Below are 12607 nucleotides of genomic sequence, written 5' to 3'. Positions count from 1 at the left end.
CAATTATATATATATATATATATAATTGTTTATTAAATTTTATTAAACTTTTATACTTTAACTTTATATATATATATATATATATATATATATATATATATAATTGTTTATTAAATTTTATTAAACTTTGTTTGTGATAGAGCAAGAGCAATGACCGGGAAATGAGCGCAGCGCGTAAGAAAATTTGCCCGTCGGAGGAAAGCGATAAGTCTTCTTATTGAGCTATGTTTATTTATATATAGAACTATTTTTATTTATATATAGAATTATTTTTGTTTTATATATATAACTATTTTGTCAAACAATTTTTAAAGATTTTAATTCTTTTTGGAATAAGCCGAGTATCTCCGCAGAGAAAAATAAATAAATTACCACGGAATGCAGCTAATAAGACGTCATGGCAACACATGATCAGATTTATCATTTGAAGTCAGTTACTATTGTGATCGCTAGCCAAAACACGCTACCGCGTTACTTATCGTTTGATTCAAACTGCATCATATGAATATCATATGAATATCACAGAAAATTGTGTACGAATAATGGATTTTGAAAAGCATACGTAGTAACACAATTGTACGTAGTAATACAATCGTACAAACAAATTGTCATAATTACATTTATAATAAAATCAAAGATATAGCAAATATTTAAGTGAATTCGATTACATGCTGCGTGCGTTTAAATATATGGATGAAAATGTTACAAGATCTGTAATTCTATAACTTCTTTGATCGTTGTAATTTGGTTGCGATTATTATCTTTTTATCGACTGCTTTTGTACTATAATAAATTAAAAAGGAAAGCTGATAATAATTATATTCCAGTGTTCGCGCGATATAATGAAATAAATATGTATCATTTCGCATTGCCATTTGTTCTCCTAAAAAAAATAGAAATTATTTGCTTACTAAGAGTTCCATAACTTAATCTTAAGATATATATTGTAATCGACCATAAAGAGAAATCTAAAATCTAAAATAATATTAGAAAATAATAACTTGTGATACGTTAAAACTGAGTTTGAAGAAATTTATCGAAAAAAAAATATATATATATATATATATATATATGAATTAATATCAATTCGCGATTAGCACATCAGAATTAGTAGAGTGAAAAAAACAATTAACTGAGGATTCAACGGGAACTGATTGAGTGCACACGTTTATGAAGATGCAAATTATGTTTGGAACAATTTTATGTGTTTTATTGAAAGGTGTAGTACTAACAAAGGCAACTCTCACGCCGAACGATTATACCACTTCAAACAGCCTCCAGAAAAAAAGTGTTTCCATGTGTCCGGATTTAAAGACGCAGGTAAGAGATATTTTTTGCTTGATTAAGAAACAATTGAATGTTATTGCAGCTAGTAGTGTGACTAAAAATGAATGATAATAAGTTATATATTTTTTCTATACTCCTATCCATGAGTATATATAATTATGTGCACATATTCTTATCGAGGCATTATCGGTTTATACTATCGGTTTATTATAATTATCATTTCCAGGATTTGTTTGTTAAAAATATAATGACAATCGAGAAAAAACTTGACAAGGTTATAAATAAATAAAAGAATTTATATAATTTCTGTGACTAATACTTAATAACTGTAAAGAAACAATATTTTTAACCTTTTTATTCTTGAAGTACAAACATTAATATAACTTTTTAATAATATCGGCAAATTTTTGAAAAGAAATTTGAGTTACGGTATAATTGAGAAGAATTAACTAACCTATCATGAGAAAGAATCAAATCGTTAGACAAAATTGTTTTAATAATTGCAAAGAGCTACACTTTCGCTTGTACTGTTTGCTAAAAGCTGTTATGAATCCTCATTGACTCTTGTTAACCTATTGATTGATTTTCTTTTTGATATGAGTTATGTTTGATATACAAGATGTCTTTAAAAAAATAAATAAAAAATAGATTTTACGATATGAATAAAACTACATCACATTCAATATATATCATTTAGGAATGGTATATATCAAACCGGTATTATTAAGCAAACAAAAAACGAATGGCAATTTTTCGTTTAATTTTATAATTTATATTATTTATCATTAAAAGCACCAGAAACAACCACTTCAATGATATTCACTTAATTCTTTTCGTATGTTATACTTTATGGAGGATATTTCAATTTCCGAGAAAAGTGATCATCATATACTAAATTTCAAATCTGACCGGAGTCATTCTGATAGTACTGTGAGAAATGAGCGAGAAGTCGATGAAGTTATACTTGCAAGTATTTCTATCATCCCAGAATCTATCGGTAAGTTGCAAAAAATGCATAAAACATTAATAACAAAATCTATGACGAAAAAGTGTAAATATAATTTAAATTCAAGAGAGAGTAGAAATCAAATCTAAAAGTATCTTCCAGTAGTGAGAAGAATATAAATTCTAATTCCGCCCAAAAAGAAATAGAAAAGCATAATATAAACATAACTCTCTAAAAGTGAATCAGTGTATTATCACTGTAATCAGTGCTGTACTTATAACTGTTTGTAATCAGTGACTATTTACTGTTTTTCAGTGATAATACACTGATTCACTCTAGTGAAAGTAGTATGTATACTACTAGTAGTATATATATTAGTGAAAGTAGTATATATACTACTTTCATTAGAGTGAATCAGTGTATTATCACTGAAAAACAGTAAATACTCACTGATTACAAACAGTTAATACTCACTGATAAAAACAGTAAATACTCACTGATTACAAACAGTTATAAGTACAGCACTGATTACAGTGATAATACACTGATTCACTTTTAGAGAGAACATTGTACATAAAAATTGTCATGATTTAAGGTAAAGTAAATTTTATTAATTTGCTACTTTGTTTCAAAGCAATCGCAAATATTATACTTCTGATTTCTTAAGTTACAGGAATTTTTGGAAAAGTACTTATCATATAATTAAAAGTTATTTATTCGTTTTTGCCATGAATTAACAATTACTTTTCTAAATCTTAAATGACGGAAAAAATTTTTGGTAATTATGCAGATATACGGAGCCACTTCCGATTTCAATAATTTTCACATATGTTGTCAAGGTCAACACTCTGAATAATGTTATAAAGATTTTAGCCCGCGCTCGTTGTTTATTTAAAAGTTATTAACAAAAGAATTTCACAATTTTAATGCTTTTTATCTCCGAAAATATTGATTTGAGAGAAAAAATTTTAAGCAAAAAATAAAGCCGTTGAAAAACTCTACAAAAAAGGTTATATGCATTTTTCCCATAAACCTACTATTTTAACTGTTATATAAAAAAATAGTAATTTTAAATACAATTTAATTTATATAGAATTTAATACAATTTAATACAATTAAAAATTATCACAAATATATGTGTACACACACACACACACACACACGCGGGGGGTGCAAGGGGGGCCTTCGGCCCCCCTCCCGCAACCACCCCGCCGGTAGGCAAGGTGGACCTCGCTTTATAACTTACAGCATATATCCATTGTGATTTAACTCTTTGCAATGCGTCCCCTACCGGCGGGGTGGTTGCGGGAGGGGGGGCCGAAGGCCCCCCTTGCACCCCCCGCGCGCGCGCGCGTGTGTGTGTGTGTGTGTGTGTGTGTGTACACGTCATATAACCATTCTATGATGTAAAATTCTGTTCTATTCATTAAACTCTTTTGGTTAATAATTTATTAATAAACAACGAGCGCGGGCTAAAATCTTTATAACAATACTCAGAGTGTTGACCTTGACAACATATGTGAAAATTATTGAAATCGGAAGTGGCTCCGTATATCTGCATAATTACCATATTTTTATATTATTTTTTTAAAGGTCAATACTGTGCTAGTTTCCATATTTTGTAGTTTACTTTTTTATTTATTTTTTCTTTTTCCTTTACCCTGGTAGAAATTTTGATCGAGCGTTTGTATGGCATTGGCCAGCGTGCCACACTGCCACTTAAGGAGCTGGCATGACACGCTGGTAAGCGCCATCCTCGAAATCGTCACATTTTGCCCACTGGCGCCACGTTGAAATGAATTTTGTGTGGTGCTAACATGGCATTAACATGGTCCTAATAAGGTATTGTCATAGGGCAGATGCGGAATTACTGCAGTATAGCGTAATATTGCTTTACGAAAAAATACTACTGAACTATTTGACTATTGATAAAAAACTTCCTACACAGCACCAAGTCGAGAAGCCTTCATTTGCGCACAGTATAATTGGACACGTTGCAATTGCACACCGTGCTATTAGACACATAAGATTGCGCACCGTTCGATTGGACACGTTACATTTGCCCACCGTTCAATTGGACACAGTTCTTTTGCGCACAGTTCTTTTGCGCACCGTTCGATTAGACACGTTACATTTGCCCACCGTTCAATTGGACACAGTTCTTTTGCCCACACTACTTTTGCCCACATTACTTTTGCCCATAGTTTTATAAACCCATGTGGAATCCCAGTTTGGGTTCCAAAGTACACGCACAGCTGCACACCCGCCCCCCGCCCCCCGCCCCCCCACCACGTTGCAAACCAATGTGGAACCTCCCTTTGCATGGAAAAGTATATGTGCGCAATTGAACTGTAGGCAAAAATAATGTGCGCAAAAGTAATGTGGGCAAAAGTAATGTAGGCAAATGTAATGTGGGCAAATGTAACGTGTCCAATCGAACGGTGCGCAAAAGAACTGTGCGCAAAAGAACTGTGTCCAATTGAACGGTGGGCAAATGTAACGTGTCCAATCGAACGGTGCGCAATCTTATGTGTCTAATAGCACGGTGTGCAATTGCAACGTGTCCAATTGTACTGTGTGCCAATGAGCCACTCCCCACCAAGTCGCCTAAAAATATTACTAAAATTGGAAAAAAAAATCTGGAATCCAACAAGGAAAAAAATGTTGAATCCCACAAGGAATCTACATTATTAAATAATTTTTTTTAAATTCAGTTTGTCAGAAATTAAATTAAATTAAATTGATAAAGTGATGTTAAGAAGAAAACGCGGTTCACTTGCACACAATCAGAGAGCCATGGCTCTCTGATGGTGTAGGTGTGAGCAGCGTCCTCTTTTCGGCGATACTATTCGCAAAAGAAAAAAGATATACTTTAGATCTCATGTGTGTACCAGTCCTTTATACACACTTCATAAAAAATTGAATACGAGTTTAGTTAAGTCTGGTGTCGCCGCGTTGCGGCAAGTGAAGAAACACGTGTCATATATTGTGTCTTTTTTATGTTATCTTTTTTGACAAAGCGAAAAGATGTCTGAGCATCTGATGTGGCGCAAGTATGGACCGCATCAGAAGCCCAGTCAAATCCAAATCTGCGCCCGTTTAATTTTATAATACGCCATTTATATATCGGCCGCGACCATGGTTCTGGTGTGGATCTTTTCAGTTTTTGAAAATAAGGTTGTGACGTGGCAAACTTACATGGCGCTTGACAGGTGTTATGGCGCCGGCAAGGCAATTTCTACCAGGGTATTTTCATATTAAATTGTTCTTTCTGATTTACTGAGATAATCCACTTAATCTTATATATAATTATGTTAATATGTACGATCTTAAAATCTCTAGAAAGCAGTTTGAACAAGCCAACATCTCTCAGAGCATTTGTACAATTCGACAGTCAATTCACAAAAAAAGTAAACGACATTTTTGTGACATTGAGGTAAAGAATTTAAATTCTCAGTTTGTATTCTTTCATTTTTCTCTCTTTTTCTTAAATTCAACGACATAATTATATCAAAATATCAATTCTGTTATAATTTTGTTAAATATAAAATGGCTAAAATTTTATTTTTTTACAGATGGAACCAACCTGAATTTACCGATGAAATAATACAAGGATACACATTGCAATATACAGTGCAATGTTTTTTCATCGAGGACTTAAAAGAGATTCAAATCTGCGACGATAAAAATATCACAACTACAAAATTGGAGCACACGGTGCACAATCTTAAACCTAATACGACATATTATTTCCGAGTACGTGCACATACTGAAGTTATTGCTGGTCCTTACTCGGATTTAATCGATGTATTGACTACTCATGAAAATCCAATACCTAAATTATTATTAGTAACGACGGCTGGCATCCACATATTGGACTTAGATTCAAATACTATTAATAATCTCGTTGAACAATCGGACATAATAGATGTCGCTTACTGGGCACAAGAACATAAAATTTATTGGATGCACAGTAATAATCTAATGACATTGGAGATTACTGAAAATAGTATCACAAAAATAGCTAGCTTTGATGATGAGCTATATAAGCTATATCTCTGTCTTGACTGGGTAGCAAGAAATCTATATATAGCCTATCAAGATGCAGACTACTCTTTCATTGTAAAGTTCGACGTAACAATGTGGGAAAATGGCATAATTAAATTTGATGAAATTTTCAAAGCAGAAATTACTTTTGACTATTTAATTGTATCACCGTCTATGGGGTACGTTTACTACCGTTCACCTGAAAAAATAATTTTCCATTAAAGATTTATGCAAATTTGTAATGTTTTTATAATTTTACGTGGTTTTATAATTAAGATCATAAGTAAAAAATAATAATAAGTTATTATATAATTATAAGAATTTCGAATTTTTACTAAATATAAGTTTCTGTTTTTGTTAAAATAATGTTTTATAATGAGTAAAATAATTATATATTTTTTAGAATTTTATATCGCATATCGTACAATTGGACGAATAAAGAATATGATATAATGAAGTATCATTTCGATGGAAAAAACGTGCAAATTGTTCAGACAAATTCATCCCTTTGCCAATTTCGTCCTGCGCCTGTTATAAATCATATGATAATTGACAACATGAATAATGAGGAGCCGTTAATTTACTGGATAGATCTTTATTACATAACTGTCACAAACATTAACCTTTCTATGTGCAATACGATTTTACACACGAAAGAAATAAGTGATGATTTTAGAATCAATTTATGACGATTGACAAAACAAACATTTACGTTTTAGCAAAGAATCGGCTTCAACGTACTCATCATATCTACGTTTCGAAAAAGAAATACGCAAGTCTCAAGAGCGTAAATGTAGACGATTATGTTGAAAAGATAATAATAGGCTCAGATAAATATTCTGTATATGGAATTTACGCTTTTGATAAATCTTTACAACCATATCCTCCAATGAGATGTCTGACACCTTACGAAAAAGTTTATAATTTTGAGAATGTGACTGCAACGACAAACAGCATCATTGTAAATCTTCCGGAGCCGGTTATAAAGAGTGGATGCAAAAAATATAATTTACCAACTACTATATATACTATCTCCGTAAGCCATTGTGTAGACAACAATCTCAACAAATCTGAAGAATTTAATGTACAGACGTACGAGCGATATTATGAAATTGAGAACTTAACACCGTTTACAGAATACAAGTTGAAGTTTACTTTAAGCAATTATTACTTTGATCAATTATCGATAAATCCATTCGACTCGAATATGATACTAATAAAAACTAATCCGGGCAAGCTCAATGCACCGGAAGACATAAGTGTTCAAGCTCTGACGCCTACTATAGCAGTAGTTCATTGAATGCCACTCAAGAACTGCGTGGCTGTGACCTACAAAGTGCATTGGAAGTCAGTTACATTAGTGAATAGCACGCAACAAAAGAGCAAACAATTTATCAATGTGCCGAAACGTATGGCAGATGGCAGATTTTTCACAAAGATTAACTTGTCGCTACCAGTACAAGATTACTTGATATACGTGCGTGTGTATCCAAGCAATTTCAGCGATTTCTACAACGAGAGTTTAAGCAAGATCGATCACATATACTCAGAACCAAACAATATTATTTTGAGCGAGGCCAACATAAATAGCATGTACATTTCATGGATTTCAAACATTAATGTGACGGTTTTTTCTACACTAGAGTACAAAGACATTGCAACAGAAAAGTGGCAAACAACGAAATATATTAAAATGAATTATAACAAAGAAATAATATACCATATCGGAAATTTACAATCGGGAACTTTATACAAGTTTCACTTGATATTGAAATACCTTGAATATGACGAAATTTTTATATGGCCGGATGATGAAAGATTTATTTTTTCAACACTTGATAGCAAACGTGGTAAGCAAATAAAAATACCCATACAGCACAATAAGGTTGCAGATATATTGAAGTATAATTTCATTGAAACATTGCAATATTGCAAATCGATTGCGAAACTCTGCTGAATCATTGTTATAAGATGTGATAAAGTTAAGATGTCCGCTTTTTACAATGAAACATTGTAGCAATATTACAGTGTAATATATTGAAAAGAATGCAATGTTATTGCAATCATTTAATAATATTACGTATAAAATATTTTTGTTTTTGATAGATAAATATTTTGGAAACATATAATTAAATTAAAAAGCTTGATATAAATAGAAGTTTGCAATATCTAAGATAATCATATCTAAGATAATATATTGCAAAATTATATTTAAACATAATCATATAACATAAAATATTATATTTTTATACAAAATTACTTTAAACTCTTACTTACGAATCACTTTTTTTATTTTAAATGTTCAATATACTCTTATAATGGGTACTTTATACATATATAAACATTAGTTATAGAATTAATTAAACATTAATAATTATATTTTTATTTGAAAATTTTAAAAATCCGTTATAATTATATATATTTGCATGTGAAAAATACATAAAAATGCATAAAAAAATATAATGATAGATTTAATAGTATCTATTCTTAATATAATAAAAAAATATATTATCTTTGAAGATTAACATCGTTTTCGTACATAAAGTGAAAATATATCAGAAAATATATTGTAACATTGATATAAAATGTTATCTATATTTTAATAAAAAAATAGCAATGCTTATCTTTAGCTTAGAATTACATTAACTCGACTGATATTATTTCTGGGTCATTAATTCATTTGACTTCTGCAAAAAGTAAAATTCATCGCATATATACAAATATAAAAAATATATCATTACATTATTTTTATAGATAAATTAAAGAGTGTTATAGTTTTACACTGTTTTCAAAATATAAATATCATTTTGCTAATATCTAATTCATACTTTGTTAATTTATATTTCTACAATGTTTCCGTAATGTTGCATTGCAATTTGTAATATTGCAATATTATTGCAATGTAGTTGTAACATTCTGTGCTGCATAGATATTATAATATTATGTGCTAATTTTTTTTGATATGAATAGGCCTAAAATTTAAAAAAATTAAATTTTTGTAATAAAGTCATAAGTAAAAATAAATTTGTAAAAACATACACACACGAAGATATTAAAATTATATTTTTGCTTAATATAGATATTTCGAGCACTCCTGGAATAATAGAGAAAAAATATTACTTATTATTATTGAGTTTTATCGTTGTAGTTACTATAATCTGCGTCTGCTACTTTTATTATTGTAAGTATATTTGATGTAGGTATCGACTTGAATTGTAGATTATACATATATATCTGATATAATATCTAAGAACTTACTGAAAATAGTAATTTACTTATATAAAACTAATTGAATAAATTTACTAAAAAACGAAAAATTTTATAATACATATTATTACATAATTAAGTCGAAATTTTATAACAGTGTATCGTCAACGAAGAAGTAATAATGAACAATTTTTGTCTTCAACAATGACCGATATAGAATTGGAGACTCTACATGAAATACCTTGCCGAAACACTCAATTCAATATGATTTACAGTCCTATGTTACATTATAATCCGGATGAATATGCGATAACTAAAATCGCACGTAAACAAATTACATTTACAAAACTTATTGGTAGCGGCGCATTCGGAACGGTAAAAATTAATTTTTTCAAGCAATGTTTCAAATTAATTTTTGGATCAACGAAACAGATATGTATTTTCTAATAAAGATATAAATTACATGAATTCTTATAATAGATTATAAGTAATATAAAATTTAGATGAGACAACATATTTATTATATATTTTTCATTGAATTATTTAATATAAAATAAAATATATTAATATTACTTGACATTAAACTATACATTTTCTAATAAAGTACTCATGTAAATTTGTGTGAAATATTTCGCAGGTGTATCAAGGAACTGTGAAGAACTTAGAAAGATCGAGCACAGAGATATCCGCTGCAATAAAAATGCTTCGAAAAAATGCTTCTTCCAATGAGAAAAAGAAATTTTTAAAGGAAGCCAAGCTTATGAATCATTTTCGACACAAACATATATTAAGATTGTTGGCCGTTTGTTTAGATGAGGATTCTCCATTATTAGTGTTGGAATTGATGGAAACTGGTGATCTGTTAAAATATTTGAAAGATTGTCGAAATTTGCAAGCGTCAGATTCGTATGCTCTGCGTTTGCAGGATTTGCTCGCCATGTGCGAAGATGTTGCGCGAGGTTGTTGCTACTTGGAAGAGTTGCGTTTCGTACATAGAGATCTAGCGTGTCGCAATTGCTTAGTATCATCGAGAAATCGCGAGACTCGTGTCATCAAGATTGGAGATTTTGGACTAGCTAGAGATGTCTACAACGATGATTATTATCGCGTGGTAAATACAATATTAAAAAAATTAATTATTAAAAATGAATTTTTTTGGAAATGCTTTTCATCTTTTTATTATAATAGTATTGTGCATTGTTTCTTTAAGTAATATCAATTTTAAATAGTTTCTATTTATATAAAGCAAGAGATAACTGAACGTTTTTTCATTTTGCACATATTCTAAAAATGAACAACTTAAACTAGAAAATTAAATTTTTGTTAAAATCATGTTTTAGAAAGGAGAAGGTTTGCTTCCTGTTCGATGGATGGCACCGGAATCTTTGGTGATCGGAATATTTACTTCTCGAAGCGATGTTTGGTCATTTGGGATTTTAATGTGGGAAATTACATCGTTGGGTGAGCAACCCTATATTGCCAAAACTAATGAAGAAGTGATAAAATATGTACGTGATGGAGGCAGGTTGCCAATGACTCTTAACTGTCCGTCAACGTTGTACCAGTTGATGCTGCGTTGCTGGAGTACAGCGGATGCCAGACCAAATTTTAAATTTTGTCTGAAAAATATTATAGCATTAAGAAGGAACATAGAAGATGCCTTACTGAGTCCAGTCGATATTCTTTAGCCGATATAATTAAATTATTGTTTATCTTATTTTCCAAACGATACAATAATTAATGTAGAAAAATATTTTTAAATTGATTCTGTTATTTTCATGTTTGATCTTAATATTAGATTTATCAATGAAGATAAAAGAAATTTTTTTAATCTTACCTTCCATAAAATTTTGATAAAAAAAAAACATCCGTTTTCATGATTGTAAACAATGTGATACAGACGCTAATTTGTATTTTCGAGTAATCGAAGCGAAATCTAATGATTGCGATTATATATATATATATATATATATATATATAATTGCAATCATTAGATTTCGCTTCGATTACTCGAAAATACAAATAGAGCAAATAAATGTAGTTCATTTTTACAACTGCGTACTTTTGTAATCAATATAATTGTCATCAATATAATTTGAATATATAGTAAGTCATTAAATATAAAGATAAAAAAAAAAATATATATATATATATATATATATATATCGAATGATGTAAAAAAAATTCACACATAACTGTTATAAATTCAAAACTAATTATATTATTATAATTATATATTCAGAAATATAATTATAGAGGATATTATTCGCGTTTTCTTTTTCACTCATAAATTTTACAATTCAGTTTGTAATTATCGGTCATATATAATGTCGAAAATTAATTATACATGTTGAAAAAAATATTGTTTATACATATATACAGGGTGTTCTAAAAATGTCAAAAATTTAAGGAGATATTCTTCACACCTGAAGGATGAAAAAATGTTATATGGACATAGGTGCGGAAATGCTTATTTCAGGAGTTATGTTGAAAATACTGTTAGCTGTATTACTTACACAAGGAAAAATTTAGGATTAATTATTGTAGACGACAATCGTTTAATTAGGCTTATTTACATTTGGTTTTAATGTGACCTTGAGTATGTTACAATAAATGTTGAAAATATTCACCATTTTCCTGAATACAAGCAGTGACACGTCGATGCATCGATTCACGGACACGTTCAAAAATGCCACCTGTGCGTGATATTCAAGATCTTCGTGACCGTATCACTGCAGATTGCGAGACAATCCGCTGTACGCCAGGCACCCTGTATATACAGGGTGTTCGGAAATTCATGCGAAAAATTTTCAGAGATTGTCGGGGGCACCATAAGAATCATTTTTTGCAAATGAACTTGGGGTCGGAAACGTGTCATTACATCGCTACGGCATACGGAGTGTTCGAAAGAGTCGGGACCTCGAAATATCACAAAAAATAAAAGTTTTACAAAAAATTGTTTCAAACAAAAGTTGTAGGGTGTAAAAAGGTCTATTTACTGGCGCCATGTGTTTGACCTTGAATGGCGTCGCCAAGGTCACGATAAGGTCACCTTGAATTTTTGAAATGGAACCCTCCACTTTTTATTGTATATTCTTGTAGCCCTTCTCGAGACCTTTT

The 12607-nt window shown here is 30.3% G+C and overlaps 1 pseudogene across 1 annotated transcript; it reads left to right on the top strand.

The window, feature by feature from the left end:
- The first annotated feature begins 207 nt into the window (after nucleotides 1–207).
- LOC145959859 (proto-oncogene tyrosine-protein kinase ROS-like) lies at nucleotides 208–11402 on the top strand (annotated as a pseudogene). Its single transcript, XR_014435197.1, has 9 exons — nucleotides 208–1320; nucleotides 2143–2284; nucleotides 5576–5669; nucleotides 5809–6459; nucleotides 6684–8130; nucleotides 9360–9461; nucleotides 9645–9862; nucleotides 10125–10598; nucleotides 10828–11402. The product of XR_014435197.1 is annotated as a proto-oncogene tyrosine-protein kinase ROS-like (transcript).
- The last annotated feature ends 1205 nt before the right edge of the window (nucleotides 11403–12607 follow it).

Source organism: Camponotus vicinus, unplaced genomic scaffold (genome assembly GCF_025532165.1).
Source record: "Camponotus vicinus isolate PSW18456_S1 unplaced genomic scaffold, iyCamVici1.0 SCAF_1, whole genome shotgun sequence".
Lineage (NCBI taxonomy): Eukaryota > Metazoa > Arthropoda > Insecta > Hymenoptera > Formicidae > Camponotus > Camponotus vicinus.
This window is presented reverse-complemented; position numbering and strand designations above follow the sequence as displayed.